Raw genomic sequence first — 19,007 nt, 5'->3', positions numbered from 1 at the left:
CCCCGTAGGACGTCTCGTCATTGTTGGTAATCAAGCCTACCACTGTAGTGTCGTCTGCAAACTTGATGATTGAGTTGGAGGCGTGCATGGCCACGCAGTTGTGGGTGAACAGGGAGTACAGGAGAGGGCTGAGAACACACCCTTTCAGTGTTGAGTATCAGCGGGGTGGAGATGTTGTTACCTACCCTCACCACCCGGGGGCGGCCCGTCAGCAAGTCCAGGACCCAGTTACACAGGGCGGGGTTGAGACCTAGGGTCTTGAGCTTGATGACAAGTTTAGAAGGTACTATGGTGTTAAATATTGAGCTGTATTCGATGAACAGCATCCTCTTGTCCAGATGGGTTAGGGCAGTGTGCAGTGTGATTGCGATTGTGTCGTCTGTGGACCTGTTGGGGCGGTAAGCAAATTGGAGTGGGTCTAGTGTGTCAGGTAGGGTGGAGGTGATATGGTCCTTGACTAGTCTCTCAAAGCACTTCATGATGACGGAAGTGAAAGCTACGGGGCGGTAGTCATTTAGCTCAGTTACCTTAGCTTTCTTGGGAACAGGAACAATGGTGGCCCTCTTGAAGCATGTGGGGACAGCAGACTGGGATAAGGATTGATTGAATATGTCCGTAAACACACCAGCCAGCTAGTCTGCGCATGCTCTGAGGACGTGGCTAGGGATGCCGTCTGGGCCTGCAGCCTTGCGAGGGTTGACACGTTTAAATGTTTTGTTCACGTCGGCTGCAGCGGAGGAGAGCCCGCAGGTTTTGGTAGCGGGCCGTGTCAGTGGCACTGTAGTGTCCTCAAAGCGAGCAAAGAAGTTTAGTCTGTCTGGGAGCAAAACATCCTGGTCCACGATGGGGCTGGTTTTCCTTTTACATTCCATGATTGATTGTAGACCCTGCCACATACCTCTCATGTCTGAGCCGTTGAATTGTGACTCTACTTTGTCTCTATACTGACGCTTAGCTTGTTTGATTGCCTTGCGGAGGGAATAGCTACACTGTGTGTATTCGGTCATGTTTCCGGTCACCTTGCCCTGATTAAAAGCAGTGGTTCGCGCTTTCAGTTTTGCGCGAATGCTGCCATCTATCCACGGTTTCTGGTTTGGGAATGTTTTAATAGACGCTGTGGGTACAAAATCACCATTGCACTTGCTAATAAACCCGCTCACCGTATACATCAATGTTGTTGTTCGCCGCAATACGGAACATATCCCGGGCCACGTGATTGAAGCAATCTTGAAGAGTGGAATACGATTGGTAGGACCAGCGTTGAACAGACTTGAGTGCGGGAGCTTCCTGTTTTAGTTTCTGTCTATAGGCAGGGAGCAACAAAATGGAGTGTGGTCAGCATTTCCTAAAGTAGGGCGGGGTGCGGGACCTTATTTGCGTCGCGGCAGTTAGAATAACAATGATCTAGTATTTTGCCAGCCCTGGTTGCGCAATCGATATGCTGATAGAATTTAGGGAGCCTTGTTTTCAGATTAGCCTTAGTTAAAATCCCCAGCTACAATAAATGCAGCCTCAGGATATGTGGTTTCCAGTTTACATAGAGTCAAATGAAGTTCGTTCAGGACCATCGACGTGTCTGCTTGGGGGGGATATATGCGGCTGTGATTATAATCAAAGAGAATTCTCTATGCAGATAATTCAGTCGGCATTTGATTGTGACGAATTCTAGGTCATGTGAACAGAAGGACTTGAGTTCCTGTATGTTGTTATGATCACACCACATCTCGTTAATCATAAGGCATACACCCCCGCCCTTCTTCTTACCAGAAAGATGCTTGTTTCTGTCAGCGCGATGCGTGAAGAAACCAGCTGGTTGTACCGACTCCGATAGCGTGTCTCTAGTGAGCCATGTTTCTATGAAACATAGAACGTTACAGTCTCTGATGTCTCTCTGGAAGGCTACCCTAGCACGGATTTCGTCTACCTTGTTGTCAAGAGACTGGACATTGGCGAGTAGTATGCTCGGGAGCGGTGCGCGATGTGCCCATCTACAGAGCCTGACCAGAAGACTGCTCCGTCTGCCCCTTCTACGGCGTCGTTGTTTTGGGTCGCCGGCTGGGATCCGATCCATTGTCCTGGGTGGTGGGCAAAACAGAGGATCCGCTTCGGGAAAGTCGTATTCCTGGTCGTAATGTTAGTGAGTTGACGTTGCTATTATATCCAATAGTTCCTCCCGACTGTATGTAATAAAACCTAAGATTACCTGGGGTAACAATGTAAGAAATAACACTTAAAAAAACAAAATACTGCATAGTTTCCTAGGAATGCGAAGTGAGGCGGCCATCTCTGTCGGCGCCGGAAGTTGTTAATCACTGACCATCTCGAATCCCACCATACATTCTCCGCTATGCAATCCAGTTTCTGAGCTGGTCACGGGTGCACCTCAGCCACGCTCAAGGTCCTAAACGATATCATAACCACCATCGATAAAAAACAGCACTGTGCAGCCGTCTTCATCGACCTGGCCAAGGCCTTCAACTCTGTCAATCACCTAAATCTTATCGGCAGACTCAACAGCCTTGGTTTCTCTAATGACTGCCTTGCCTGGCTCACTAACTACTTCTCAAATCGATTTGACACGCTGAACTCTGAGGGCCTGTTGTCCGGACCTTCAATTCTCGGGATGACTCTTTTGTCTTTATATATCAATGATGTCGCTCTTGCTGCGGGTGATTCTTTGATCCACCTCTACGCAGGCAACACCATTCTGTATACATCTGGCTCTTCTTTGGACACTGTGTTAACAAACCTCCAAACAAGCTTCAATGCCATACAACACTCCTTCTGTGGCCTCCAATTGCTCTTAAAACGCTAGTAAAACTAAATGCATGCTCTTCAACCGATCGCTGCCCGCACTTGCCCTCCCGCCCACCTAGCATCACTACTCTGGACAGTTCTGACTTAGAATATGTGGACAACTATAAATACTTATGTGTCTGGCTAGACTGTAAACTCTCCTTCCAGACTCACATTAAGCATCTCCAATCCAAAATTAAATCTAGAATCGGCTTCCTATTTCACAACAAATGCTCCTTCACTTATGCTGCCAAACATACCCTCGTAAAACTGACTATCCTGCCGATCCTTGACTTTGGCGATGTCATTTACAAAATAGCCTCCAACACTCTACTCAGCAAACTGGATGCAGTGTATCACAGTGCCATCCATTTTGTCACCAAAGCCCCATATACAACCCACCATTTAGACCTGTATGTTCTCGTTGGCTGGTCCATGCTACATATTCGTCACCAAACCCACTGGCTCCAGGTCATCTATAAGTCTTTGCTCGGTAAAGCTCTGCCTTATCTCAGCTCACTGGTCACCATAGCAACACCCACCCGTAGCACACACTCCAGCAGGTATATTTCACTATTCATCCCCAAAGCCAACACCTCATTTGGCTGCCTTTCCTTCCAGTTCTCTGCTGCCAATGACTGGAACAAATTGCAAAAATCACTGAAGTTGGAGACTTCAGGGAGGCAGTGTAAACTCCATGGCTCTGCAGTCCAGGACAGCACAGTACAGAGGTTTGTGCTGAATCAGCAATTCTCTCTGACTAAACCCTTCCTGCAAGGGGCAGCGTCTCTGTCCCATTTATAGTAAACAACTTTTGATCAGAGCCCAATAGACACACAGCCACACAGAGGAACAGAGGATGGGCCAGACTCAGAGGTCATCGCTAGGGCTGGATTCATGGGTTGCATGTTTCGTCACAATATTGTTTTTAACGTTCGTTTTGAACTTATGCCTGACTGAGCGTTCTACTCAATGCATTGTCAATGAGCGCTGACTAAGATTTCAAAAGAGCATTAGAGTGGATTGGAAATACTATGACATTCAAAAGGATAATTAGTAGGAAAACCTTTTGTCATTTCGATGTTGCCAGATTGACTTTAGATGCAGTGTAACGTTAGCTATCTAGCTATAATTGAAGGGAGGCCACCGGATTTTAGCTAGCTAACATTAGCATTGCTATTTTTGATGATATTGCCATCTCTCTAAAATTCATTTGACAACATGATAAGGCTGGCAACGTTGTTTTCTATTAGATTTTTGACTACTTTAGCAACATCATCGCATGTCCAGGCACTATAGTTAATTTAGACAAAACAGTAGTTAGCCTCTGTCCAGAATGACTGGGCTTATCACCACTTTAGGGCACCACCACTTGAGAACGTTCCTAACAACGGCATGACACGACAGAGTGACGCAGGTGCAACCTATGTATAGAGACTACCCCTTACAAATAAAAAGGCAGTCAACTGTGGTATGTTGGACACAGTAGTTGCAGAATAACTGCAGTTATACAGCACTGACTAAAATCTTTTTCGTACGGGACAGAGGATTTAGTGTCTTATGACACTATTAGAATCTGTAGTCAATACATTCTGCTGGGAATCAGGACATTAAGAACTGGTCCTCCATACAGATCTGGGGCCATAAGTATCAAGCTTCTCAGAGGAAAAGTGCTAATCTAGGATCAGGTCTCCCCTGTCATTTTAATATTATTCATTATATTCTAAAATAGACCATAAGAGAACTGGTAGGGTGCTTCAGGCCTTAGGTCAACCACACCTTGGCCGTAAGGCATCGCTCTTACCTGAGCAAATCCAGTGCATTCGGAAAGTATTCAGAACCCTTGTCTTTTTCGACATTTTGTTAAGTTACAGCCTTATTAAAGAATTCCTCATCAATCTACACACAATACTCTAAAATAAATACCTTCTTTACAAGTAATTTGACCCTTTGCTATGAGACTTGACATTGAGCATCCCATTTCCAAGTGCATCGCATTTCCATTGATCATCCATGCGATGTTTCTACAACTTGATTGGAGTCTACCTGTGGTAAATGTAATTGATTGAACATGATTTGGAAAAAGGCACACACCTGTCTATATAAGGTCCCAACATTGACAGTGCATGTCAGAGCAAAAACCAATCCATGAGGTCGAAGGAATTATCCGTAGAGCCCCGCGGTAGGATTGTGTCGAGGCACAGATCTGGGGAAGGGTTCTACACCATCGAAGGTCCCCAAGAACACAGTGGTCTCCATTATTCTTAAATGGAAGAAGTTTGGAAAAATCAAGACTCTTCCTAGAGCTGGCCGCCAGGCCAAACTGAGCAATCGGGGGAGAAGGGCCTTGGTCAGGGAGGTGACCAAGAAGCCGATGGTCACTCTGACAGAGCGCCTCTGTGGAGATGGGAGAAACTTACAGAAGGACAACCATCTCTGCAGCACTCCACCAATCAGGCCTTTATGGTAGTGGCCAGACAGAAACCACTCCTCAGTAAAAAGGCACATGACACCCCACTTGGTGTTTGCCAAAACGCACCTAAAGACTCTCAGAAACAGGATTCTCTGGTCTGATGAAAGCAAGAATGAACTATTCGGCCTGAACGCCAAGCGTCCCGTCTGGAAGAAACCTGGCACCATCGCTACGGTGAAGCATGGTGGTGGCAGCATCATGCTGTGGGGATGTCAGCAGTAGTGACTGGGAGACTAGTCAGGATCGAGGGAAAGGACAGAGAGATCCTTGATGAAAACCTGCTCCAGAGCGCTCATGACCTCAGACTTGAGCAAAGGTTCACCTTCCAACAGGACAACAACCCTAAGACACACAGCCAAGACAATGCAGGAGTGGATATGGGACAAGTCTCAATGTCCTTGAGTGGCCCAGCCAGAGCCTGGAGTTGAACCCCATCGAACATCTCTGGAGATACCTGAAAATAGCTGTTCAGCGACACGCCTCATCCAACCTGACAGAGCTTGAGAGAATCTGCAGAGAATAATGTGAGAAACTCCCCAAATACAGGTGTGCCAATCTTGTAGCGTCATACCCAAGAAGACTCGAGGGTGTAATCACTGCCAAAAAAGGTGCTTCAACAAAGCACTGAGTAAAGGGTCTGAATACTTATAGTTGTTTTATACATTTGCAACAATTAAAAAACAAAAATGTTTTTGCTTAATCATCATGGGGTATTTGAGTGTAGATAGATTGATGAGGGAAAACAATTGTTTAATCCATTTTAGAATGGAATGGATTGTAACGTAACAAAATGTGGAAAAAGTCAAGGGGTCTGAATACTTTCGAATGCATTATCTACAAATCCTTCAGTGCTTTTCCTGTACATGTAAAATTTCTCAGAAGAGCTACTGTTTGCAAGCTACTTCAGTTCATTGTGTGAGTAACTATCACAGAGGTGCCAACTGTGGTTTTCATTAATCTTATCCAATGGTGGTGTATGCGATCAATACTAATTTAGTTAATAAAAAAAGGTCATATGCAGCTCTTTTAAGTAACTTACTGTGATTGTTTTCAATGAAAATGGTCCAAAAAAAGTCTGGGAGTGGTCTGATTGGGGAGGGGGGAACTGAGAACTAGCTGAAATTGGTTTGGAACTCTCATATTGGTCTATTGATTTCACTCGGCAGGCCAAAACGCCATCCCACAAAAACAGGTTGGAATTTCAGGCGGTCTTTTCAAACAGCTCTGACACTAAAAGTGCATTTTCACAATTTCACAGTGTTATTCCAAGCTCGATGTGTAAACACATAAAATACAGAAACAAAATCCAGTTTTTGACGGCACTGGAGTTAGAAGTGGGCAGCCCGGTGGTAAGAGTATCAACTGAATCTGAGAGATGTTGTTAAACAATTTACCTAACCTTTTGACCTTTGTCTAGGGTGGTATCTATCTAGTCAAAAGGTCAAATGTAGGACAGTCAGCACTAACAATGAAAGTAAAAACACTGAATTAGTATGACTTCTGATTGTGTTTAAGTTACCACTACTCAATTCATTTAGCGACTAAGATGGTTGTTTTACCTTGTCGTCAACACTAAAACTGGAGAAAAAAACAGTAGTATAGGGGAAAACGTTCTTTACAATTGAGTTAGTTTTATGTTCAGCCAAACCCTAAAAACCGAGCATACCTTAGATTCCACAAGCCTAGCAGCACTAATGGGCAGATCATACTCTCACAATCATGATGCCGTTTTAAAAGTGTATGTGTGTGTTAGTCATTCACAACATATTACTCGCAAAACGACCGTTCCACAGGTGCACGCAAAACAACAATACGCACAAGACTCATCAGTTCTCTAATGACAATAGGGAACATTGATCAGAGGTGTGTGTGTGTGTGTGTGTGTGTGTGTGTGTGTGTGTGTGTGTGTGTGTGTGTGTGTGTGTGTGTGTGTGTGTGTGTGTGTGTGTGTGTGTGTGTGTGTGTGTGTGTGTGTGTGACCGCAAGCTTACAAGAAGAGTGAGCAGAGTGAAAACTTTCAAAAGCCTTGCAGTTAGCACTCTATCAGTTTCTACTCCGTTTCTATAATTAGTCTACCACATCCTTCGGAGTGTCACACGTTACTAACGTCAACATGCCGGGGTACTCACGCCTTTTTAATGTCCTCCGCCGACGTGTTTCTCTGGACCCCTAAGATCTGGTAGTATTCTGTCATGGCTGTTTCTCTCTGTGGCTCCTTCCCGGTCAGCAGTCTTTAGCCGTCGCTCTGCAGAGGGAGCAAAGCATGGTCTAAAAACAATGTGGAGGAACTCAAGGAGGAGGAAAGCACAGCAAAGTGGGCCCATGACAGATGCAGCCATGTGCGACAGCTAAGAAACCTCCCCTCTGGCCCAAAAGGGCTAGAAGACGGGGGAGGGACAGGGTATTTCACAGTGTGGCAAAACTAAACAAAGTAATCAACTGCCCTGAAAATAGAGCCCTCTTAAGGGAGAGAAAGCGATGAGCGGCGGACGGGACTTAAGCTAACATTAGCTCTAATATTACCATAAAGATGAGGTATAGTGGATAACCTGCTAAAAGTAAGGTTGAACGTTTAAAATTGCTTAGGGAAGGACAAATTAAGCACTGAAGCCACAGCCATAACACCCAAGTAACCCCTTTTCATAAGCAAGACTTTATATCATAAGCAGCCTGGAGCAACTGGCAAAACATGTCCAGAATCCAATATACTTCCATCCGATACAAGTCTTCCATTTCATCCCTGGTTAATATGGCCCGGTGAGAGGCAACTTTGAAAAGAGAATAAACTCCAGAGTAAGCCGTTGTCTTCCCCTATCAATTTTCAGTGTCAACATCACTCCACCACCACACCATCAACCCCCACTCTCACCCCAGCAACACTATGCAATCTTTATTACTTAACAGCCCAATTACAACTCAATTAACATAAACTCAGCAAAAAAAATTAACGTCCCTTTTTCAGGACCCTATCTTTCAAAGATAATTTGTAAAAATCCAAATAACTTCACAGATCTTCATTGTAAAGGATTAAAACACTGATTCCCATACTTGTTAAATTAACCATAACCAATTAATGAACGTGCACCTGTGGAACGGTCGTTAAGACACTAACAGCTTACAGACGGTAGGCAATTAAGGTCACAGTTATGAAAACCAAGGACACTAAAGAGGCCGTTCTACTGACTCTGAAAAACACCAAAAGAAAGATGCCCAGGGTCCCTGCTCATCTGCATGAACGTGCCTTAGACATGCTGCAAGGAGGCATGAGGACTGCAGATGTGGCCAGGGCAATGCATTGCAATGTCCGTACTGTGAGACGCCTAAAACAGCGCTACAGGACAGACAGCTGATCGTCCTCGCAGTGGCAGACCATGTGTAACAACACCTGCACAGGATCGGTACATCCGAACATCACACCTGCGGGACAGGTACAGGATGGGAACAACAACTGTCCGAGTTACACCAGGAACGCACAATCCCTCCATCAGTGCTCAGACTGTCCAATAGGCTGAGAGAGGCTGGACTGAGGGCTTGTAGGCCTGTTTTAAGGCAGGTTCTCACCAGACATCACCGGCAACAACGTCGCCAATGGGCACAAACCCACTGTCGCTGGACCAGACAGGACTTGCAAAAAGTGCTCTTCACTGACGAGTCGCGGTTTGGTCTCACCAGGGGTGATGGTCGGATTTGAGTTTATCGTCAAAGGAATGAGCGTTACACCGAGGCCTGTACTCTGGAGCGGGATCGCTTTGGTGGTGGAGGGTCCGTCATGGTCTGGGGTGGTGTGTCACAGCATCATCGGACTGAGCTTGTTGTTATTGCAGGCAATCTCAACGCTGTGCGTTACAGTGAAGACATCCTCCTCCCTCATGTGGTACCCTTCCTGCAGGCTCATCCTGACATGACCCTTCCAGCATGACAATGCCACCAGTCATACTGCTCGTTCTGTGTGGGATTTCCTGCAAGAGAGGAATGTCAGTGTTCTGCCATGGCCAGCGAAGAGCCCGGATCTCAATTCCATTGAGCACGTCTGGGACCTGTTGGATCGGAGTGTGAGGGCTAGGGCCATTCCCCCCAGAAATGTCTGGGAACTTGCAGGTGCCTTGGTGGAAAAGTGGGGTAACATCTCATTGCAACAACTGGAAAATCTGGTGCAGTCCATGAGGAGGAGATGCACTGCAGTATTTAATGAGGCTGGTGGCCACACCAGATACTGAGTGTTACTTTTTATTTTGACCCTCCCCTTTGTTCAGGGACACATTATTCCGTTTCTGTTAGTAACATGTCAGTTTTTGTATCAGTTGTTGAATCTTGTTATGTTCATACAAATATTTACACGTTAAGTTTGCTGAAAATAAACAAGTTTATCTATTACATCTACTATGAAAATTAATTAAATCCTTTTTATAACAGGTTGATTCCACAGAAAACTGTGTGTGTGTGTATATATGTGTGTGTCCGCATTCCAAGCATGTGAGACTATAGAATCAGAGGTGGAGTAGAAGTGATTTTAAATGAAGTGGAACAAATATACAGAAATAGTTGATGAATTAAAATGCAGACCACGTGGAGGTTTTGACTGGCCTGGACCTGGCAGCTCACACCACAGAGGAGATGGTATTCTCAGCATCTTCTGCGAATTTCACCAACCTGGCAACCACGGAAAGGAGTAGTAGATGGAATCTCACTCGCATAACAGCACAGATAAGAGATCTTCTAGCGTGTAGAGACTAGAGCACACAATGTATTCCTAGCACGTACAGTACTAATCAAAAGTTTGGACACACCTATTTATTCAAGGGTTTTTCTTTATTTTTACTGTTTTCTACATTGTAGAATAATAGTGAAGAGATCAAATCTATGAAATAACACATATGGAGTCACGTAGTAACCAAAAATATATAATTTATATTCTTCAAAGTATCCACCCTTTTTCTTGATGACAGCTTTGCACACTCTTGGCATTCTCTCAACCAGCTTCACCTGGAATGATTTTCCAACAATCTTGAAGAAGTTCCCACATATGATGAGCACTTGTTGGCTGCTTTTTCTTCACTCTGCGGTCCAACTCATCCCAAACCATCTAAATTCGGTTGAAGTCAGGTGATTGTGGAGGCCAGGTCATCTGATGCAGCACTCCATCACTCTCCTTCTTGGTCAAATAGCCCTTACACAGCCTGGAGGTGTGTTGGGTCATTGTCCTGATGAAAAACAAATGATAGTCCCACTAAGTGCAAACCAGTTGGGATGGCATATCGCTTCAGAATACTGTGGTAGCTATGCTGGTTAAGTTTGCCTTGAATTCTAAATAAATCAACAACAGTGTCACCAGCAAAGCACCCCCACACCTCCTCTTCCATGCTTCATGGAGGGAACCACACATGCGGAGATCAACCGTTCACATGCTATGTGTCTCAGAAAGACAATGCAGTTGGAACCAAAAATCTCAAATTTGGACTCAGACCAGAGAACAGATTTCCATCGGTCTAATGTCCATTGCTCATGTTTATTGGCCCAAGCAAGTCTCTTCTTCTTATTGGTGTCCTTTAGTGATTTCTTTGCAGCAATTCAACCATGAAGGCCTGTTTCCCTCCTCTGAACAGTTGATGTTGTGATGTGTCTTACTCTGTGAAGCATTTATTTGGGCTGAATTTCTGAGGTGCAGTTAACTCTAATGAACAGATCCTCTGCAGCAGAGGTAACTCTTGGTCTTCCTTTCCTGTGGTGGTCCTCATGAGAGCCAGTTTCATCATAGCTCTTGATGGTTTTTGCAACTGTACTTGAAGAAACTTTCAAAGTTCTTGAAATTTTCCGGATTGACTGTCCGTTACGTCTTAAAGTAAAGAAGGACTGTCATTTCTCTTTGCTTATTTGAGCTGTTCTTGCTATAATATGGACTTGGTATTTTACCAAATAGGGCTATCTTCTGTATACCACCCCTAGCCCTACAACTGATTGGCTCAAACGCAAATGGAAAGAAATTCCACAAATTAACAAGGCAAAACTGTTAATTGAAATGCATTCCAGGTGACTACCTCATGAAGCTGGTTGAGAGAATGCCAAGAGTGTGCAAAGCTGTCATGAAGGCAAAGGGTGGCTATTTAACACTTGTTTTGATGTGTTATTTCATAGTTTTGATGTCTTCACTATTATTCTACAATGTAGAAAATAGTACAAATAAAGAAAAACCCTTCAATGAGTAGGTGTTCAAACTTTAAAATGATGGGCTGTGTTTATCATGCGTCTCAGAGTAGGAGTGCTGATCTAGGATCATTTTTGCCTTTTAGATTACAATGAATAAGATTACATACACAGGGGGAACCTGATCCTAGGTCTGCACTCCAACTCTAAAATGCTTGATACATACGCCCCCTGATCTAACAGTAGAGAGTGCTGAAGGAGATCCGTCACACAACACAGGAGGAAATCTCCCTAATCATTAAGGCTAATTAGGAGTCATTATGTGAATAAGGCTGGTATTCCCTGTGCATTTTGAAATCACATACAATGTTTAAAAGTGTATTGATTAATTACAGAGGGAGTGTTGAGACAGAAAGAAAGAAAGAAAGAAAGAAAGAAAGAAAGAAAGAAAGAAAGAAAGAAAGAAAGAAAGAAAGAAAGAAAGAAAGAAAGAAAGAAAGAAAGAAAGAAAGAAAGAAAGAATGAAAAAGAACGAAAGAAAGAAAGAGAAAGACAAAGAGTGAGAAGCAGTGAACAGGACATACAGAGATAGAGAGATTAGGAGAGCGAGAGAGAGCGAGAGCAAATGCAATACCGCAGTAAAATGGCCAGTCATCAAAATGGCACACGCCCTATTGAGCAAGATCACCACAAAATGTCAATAGCTCAAGGTGCTTACCTACTGGTAGCCATGAGGCTGTTCAGCAGAGACAATGTACTAACAGACAGAGGTATCTTAAATAATGATGTTAGGGTTTCTATGCATCCCTTAGACAGCATGTCCCTTAGACAGCAGATCCCAAGGCAGTTAACCCACTGTTGCCCGGGCGCCGAAGATGTGCATGTCGATTAAGGCAGCCCCCTGCACCTCTCTGATTCAGAGGGGTTGGGTTAAATGCGGAAGACACATTTCAGTTGAAGGCATTCAGTTGTACAACTGACTAGGTATCCCTCTTTTCCCTTTCCCAATGGAAGATGGACACTGAGCAGTGAGAACAGACCTGAGGCACAGCGCTATGCTCTAGTGTGCCTCCCAAAATGACGCCCTAGAGAGAGAACAAGAGCGAGACACCTATGTTTCCAGATTAATCTACGCTGGGAGAAGCTCTATGCTGTACAATGGCCAGCAAATGATCTTAAAACAAACTTGACATGTCTCCACTAACTGCTCCGAGTGGCGCAGCGGACTGAAGCACTGCATCTCAGTGCTAGAGGTGTCACTATAGACCCTGGTTCGATCCTGGGCTGTATCACAACCGGCCGTGATTGGGAGTCCCATAGGGAGGCGCACAATTGGCCCAGCGTTGTCCGGGATAGGGATTGGTCGGGGTAGGCCGTCGTTGTAATTAAGAAAAAGAAAAAAGAAACAAAATATATATATATATGACTACAAAACACCATAGCTGTGTTCAAATATGCATACTGATGTACTGTACACTACATACTATTAGTTAATTTTAGTATACTGTAAACTGACAGTATCGTTTCACTTGAGCATACTAGCGCTTCGCCAGTCTACCGTCTAAGTTGATGCGGTTGCTATGCAACCTCTTGCTAGCTTGTTAGCATAACAAATGACTAGACATTTTACAATTTCGGGTGTGTTCGTAAATTCAAATCTGGAGTGCCAGAGTGTGCTCTGGGCATTCGTAAATCCAGAGCGTTGTCAGATTGTCTCTTCGTAAATTCAGAGCGTTTCTGTAAACGATCGTCTGACGACGAGTAGGAAATATCGGACCAATGTGCAGCGTGGTATGTGTTCATGATGTTTATTTGCTGAACAAAACAGTCCTGTGTGGAACAAACACTGACACGGAAAAATAATCACCACAAAACACAGGTGGGAAAAGGCTACCTATGTATGATTCTCAATCAGAGACAACGAACGACACCTGCCTCAGATTGAGAACCATACCAGGCCAAACACATAAACGCAACATAGAAAAACGAACATAGACTACCCACCCCAACTCACGCCCTGACCAAATTAAAACAAAGACATAACAAAGGAACTAAGGTCAGAACGTGACAGTTTCGCTCTCAGAGTGTTCAGAGCGCACACACTGGACGCTATGGCCGAGAAGTAAGGTTGATCCAAGCGTTCAACTGCAGTCAAGCACCCAAGCTAACTGGCTAACATTGGCTAGCTACTTCCAGAAACAAATGAGAGAACACCTCACTCTGACCATTTTACACGCCCTACCAGAGCTGGTTTGGCTGTTTTCATGTTATCCAGAGAGTTGGTAACTGACTGTGCTGCTGGCAACAATTGAATTAGGCTTTTTTTTACCAACGTTTACTGACCCTGACCATATTCAACTGGAGTTGAGCGTTCGTAAATTCATTAGTTATTGTGCGTGAGAGTGCTCTGAAATCGTAATATATAGCCACAAATAACAATGTCCATTAAAACGCACCACGACTATACCACTATGAGAATAATCAAGTATGAGAATAATCAAGTCAATAAATATTGGGTAGTTAGTTAATATACTGCCTGGCAAGTTCGATGTATTAGTAGCCAACTAACATTAAGCAACTAGCCAACATACCGGTAACGTTACATACTAGAGGTCGACCGATTAATCGGAATGGCCGATTAATTAGGGCGATTTCAAGTTTTCATAACAATCGGAAATCGATATTTTTGGACACCGATTTGGCCCAATTTTTTTTTACACCTTTATTTAATCTTTATTTAACTAGGCAAGTCAGTTAAGAACATATTTTTATTTTCAATGACGGCCTAGGAACGGTGGGTTAACTGCCTCGTTCAGGGGCAGACCGACAGATTTTCCACTTGTCAGCTCGGCGGATTCAATCTTGCAACCTTACAGTTTGCTAGTCCAACGTTCTGACCACCTACCTCTCATTGCACTCCACTAGGAGCCTGCCTGTTACACGAATGCAGCAAGAAGCCAAGGTAAGTTGCTCGCTAGCATTTAAACTTATCTTGTAAAAAACTATCAATCAATCAATCATAATCACAAGTTAACTACACATGGTTGATGATATTACTAGTTTATCTAGCTTGTCCTGCGTTGCATATAATCGATGCGGTGCGTATCGTTGCTCCAATGGGTACCTAACCATGAACATAAATGCCTTTCTTAAAATCAATACAAAGAAGTATGCATTTTTAAACCTGCATATTTAGCTAAAAGAAATCCAGGTTAGCAGGCAATATTAACCAGGTGAAATTGTGCCATTTCTCTTGCGTTCATTGAACGCAGAGTCAGTGTATATGCAACAGTTTGGGTCACCTAATTTGCCAGAATTTTACATAATTATGACATAACATTGAAGGTTGTGCAATGTAACAGGAATATTTAGACTAATGGATGCCACCAATTAGATAAAATACGGAACGGTTCCGTATTTCACTGAAAGCATAAACGTCTTGTTTTCGAGATGACAGTTTCCAGATTCGACCATATTAATGACCTAAGGCTCGAATTTCTGTGTGTTATTATGTTATAACTAAGTCTATGATTTGATAGAGCAGTCTGACTGAGTGGTGGTAGGCAGCAGCAGGCTCGTAAGCATTCATTCAAACAGCACTTTTGTGCGTTTTGCCGGCAGTTCTTCGTTGTGCGTCAAGCATTGCGCTGTTTATGACTTCAAGCCTATCAACTCCCGAGATTAGGCTTGTGTAACCGATGTGAAATGGCTAGCTAGTTAGCGGGGTGCGCGCTAATAGTGTTTCAAACGTCACTCGCTCTGAGACTTGGAGTGGCTGTTACCCTTGCTCTGCATGGGTAACGCTGCTTCGAGGGTGGCTGTTGTCGTTGTGTTTCTGGTTCGAGCCCAGGGAGGAGAGAGGAGAGGGACAGAAGCTATACTGTTACACTGGCAATACTAAAGTGCCTATAAGAACATCCAATAGTCAAAGGTTAATGAAATACAAAATGGTATAAAGAGAAATAGTCCTATAATTCCTATAATAACTACAACTTAAAACTTCTTTACCTGGGAATATTGAAGACACATGTTAAAAGGAACCACCAGCTTTCATATGTTCTCATGTTCTGAGCAAGGAACTTAAACGTTAGCTTTCTTACATGGCACATATTGCACTTTTACTTTCTTCTCCAACACTTTGTTTTTGCATTATTTAAACCAAATTGAACATGTTTCATTATTTATTTGAGGCTAAATTAATTTTATTGATGTATTATATTCAGTTAAAATAAGTGTTTATTCAGTATTGTTGTAATTGTCATTATTACAAGTAAAACAAATTGGCCGATTAATCGGTATCGGCTTTTTTGAAAAATCATAATCGGTCGACCTCTATTACATACTGCTTTAATGCTATGCGGTTCGTAATGATAGCGTAGGTAAAAAAAATTGTCAGCCAACATAACGTGTAACTTATTTGAAAAGTCATTACATTGCTCAACATATTCTTAACATGTCATAAATAGTTAAAACAATGAATTTTATCTGCTTTCGTCGGACTTCAGATGCATATTTTCCATCACTTTCTTCAAATAAGAAAACGTTGTGAAACCATGCCCATTTTCTGAAGAATTGCATTATGGGCCCTAAAAGTACAGTGATAGTGTCCACTGCTTGTATACTTTGTATTTTGGTGAATTTGGTACGACATCTGGGAACTTCTGGCATACTAACTATGTCCATACTCAATTCACGTCACAAAAAGTATGGTTAGTGCGGATAGTATTAGTTTTCAAACACAGCTCATGATTCCACTCCACTAACGATGGGTCAAATCAGCCCTCACCCTCAACTAAACCTGAAACCGTTGTGCAGCCCATGTTGTCCAAAGATAGACGGACAAAAAGCGACCAACGAAAGTCCTATACATGTTCAAAGCTAATTTAGCCATGTCAACTATATTTATTACTAAACGTCAAACACACATGGGCCCAAGCCCAGATTTAAAACAAACTGATAAAAATTATATTTGTCAAATAATGTCTTCTTAACTACATAAACAAACTGATAAACAATGAAATCAACTTTGTAGACGGATCAGTTACCAGTTCCTCTAGTAGTCCAGTTGTATCCTGTTTGTTTGCTATTAATAGCCTCTGTGCCCTTTTCTGTTCTGGAGTGAGAGTGAGTGAGAGAGAGACATGGCAACAGACAGATGACGGTTCCTCTCTCAGATGAAGGCTCACACACCACAGGGGTTTCGAATGGGAATTAGTTGTGGACAGCGAAAAGGTCAAGCATGTTCCAGGAATTAAAAAGCAGACCGTTTGAGCAAGCGCTGATAAACAGTGATAGAAATATAATGAATCTCTCTTGTCCTTCTGTCCCGCTCCCTCGCTCCCTTCCAATAGAACTAGATCATGAATAAGACAGTCGTGCTCAAGGCACACATTCACAGCTGAGAGCAGAGCCCTTGTTCATGAAGTGTTTTATCATGGGAATGCGGATATAGGATCAGTGTTGCCTTTTAGGTCATGATCAAATCAGATTGCATGGACAGGGACGACCTGATCGTAGATTAGCACTCCCACTCTGAGACACCTTAAGAAAACGGGGCCCGGACACTGATCCATCATTGATTGTTTGGCTCTTTCATTTTCTCCACAATCATCTCAATGTCTTGAACCAAGGCCCTCTCATCCCCCATCATTCCCCTCAGGCAGATTTGTAATGCTAGCCAAAGGATCAGACTACTCTCTATGCTTGCGTGCCTGTGTCCGAGCAATGAATGTGGGTCAATCAATCCCACATTTCTCCTATTTCACAGGGGTGCACCTACACCTGATATCTTTTGATCTGCGGAAGGGGAGGCACAAGCGCTCACGCAAGATTTGGTTCTTGGTTGCCGAGTTTAGGTCAGATCCTACATTACATCCATGTACTATCAATTGACAAATATATTTGATCCATATATGCAGAACGGCAGCACAACACTGTTGCAGTAAAATCCCAATACAACAAGTGAGTGTGACAACCTGTTAATGACCTTTATGTTATGAATGCCTATAGGTCATGAATGCCTATATGTTATGAATGCCTATATGTTATGAATGCCCAGACAGATGGGGCTGGAGAAATGTAACCACTCAAATTCATAGATAGAGCTATCGATACAAGGACTGACCATACATGATATCAGTGTAAAAAAAAAATGTATATTCTGTACAGTTTATACAGTGTGTAAACAGGATGAGCAGAATGAATCCAAACAGAGCAGAGCTAGGTGGGAACTAACAAAGAATTTCCATTCTGGTTCCACCACTCGCACTAGTCTAACATCTAAACCTCTCCCCCCAGAACCTAAATGGAGCACTCTTGCAAGATTTGATTCTGGGTTTCTGAGATTAAAACCATTTCTCAGTTATTTTTAGTACTGCTGTGCCAAATTACACTTCAAGGTGGAAGCTTATGAAGACGATATTTGATGAAAGCAACTAAAAATATCTTTCATGTGGATTCAGTGAGTACACAAGGGTGCCAAGATATTCAATCTTCCCAGAAGGTTTAATTTGATTTCTAAATTAAAATGAGAACTAATTGTTTGAGTTTGGATGGACACCAAGGGGCCAGCATGTCAAAAGAAGGCATGTGTCCACACGCTCATAAAATCTATTTGACTGGATCAACTACAGATTACTATCTAAAGCCCATACTAGTATCAATATCCCCATACATACCCTATTTGTACAACTACGGTTGCAAAGGGTCGGAAACTTTCCAGGAAATTTCCAGAAATTTTCCATGGGAATTTAAGCCTGGGAATTTTGGCATATAATTCTTTTTTGCTTATAACAGTGAACCTTTTTTGTGGGATACACAAGACAATTCTGGGTCTTGTGGCATATTTTGGTTAAATTATCCTTAATTCAATGGAATTGCAACCCTCTGCATGCACAACGCATTCTTCCATCACATGTACAGCTGATTCTCAAGATCTTGCACACAAATGAGATGCTATTGAGCCCACACCACTACTAGACTAAGATTTTTTATTCAACAAGCAGGATGCACAGGATATACTGAGAACACCTGCCAAGGCAGACATCCCCATTATCAGCAAGAGAAAGAGACACAGGTTCAGAGGACACAGAGCACGGTACCTCGTAAGGATCCGGAAAAGGCGAGTGGGAAAGCTGCCGTTAGTCAATATTACTCGCCAATGTACAATCATTGGACAAACTAGACGAGGTACGATCACGAATATCCTACCAACAGGACATGAAAAACTGTAACATCTTATGTTTCACTAAATCGTGGCTGAATGATGACATGGATATTCAGCTAGCAGGATATACGCTGCACCGGCTAGATAGAACAGCACAATCCGCTGAGACGAGGGGGGGGGGGGTCTGTGCATATTTGTAAACAACAGCGGATGCACAAAAACTAAGGAAGTCTCTAGATTTTGCTCGCCTGAAGTAGAGTATCTTATGATAAACTGTAGACCACACTTTTGGCCAAGAGAGTTCTCATCTATACTTTCGTGGCTGGTTATTTACCCCCACAGACGAAAGCTGTCGCTAAAACCGCACTCAGTCAGCTGTATAAGGAAATAAGCAAACAGGAATCCGCTCACCCAGAGGCTGCGCTCCTAGTG

At 43.2% G+C, this 19,007-nt stretch overlaps 1 pseudogene; it reads right to left on the bottom strand.

Annotated features, from left to right (window-relative positions):
• Positions 1-19,007, bottom strand: part of LOC135522600 (dnaJ homolog subfamily B member 6-like) — a 57,598-nt pseudogene that overhangs the window by 30,332 nt on the left and 8,259 nt on the right.

The sequence above is a fragment of the Oncorhynchus masou genome, chromosome 30 (assembly GCF_036934945.1).
Source record: "Oncorhynchus masou masou isolate Uvic2021 chromosome 30, UVic_Omas_1.1, whole genome shotgun sequence".
NCBI classification, from domain to species: domain Eukaryota; kingdom Metazoa; phylum Chordata; class Actinopteri; order Salmoniformes; family Salmonidae; genus Oncorhynchus; species Oncorhynchus masou.
This window is presented reverse-complemented; position numbering and strand designations above follow the sequence as displayed.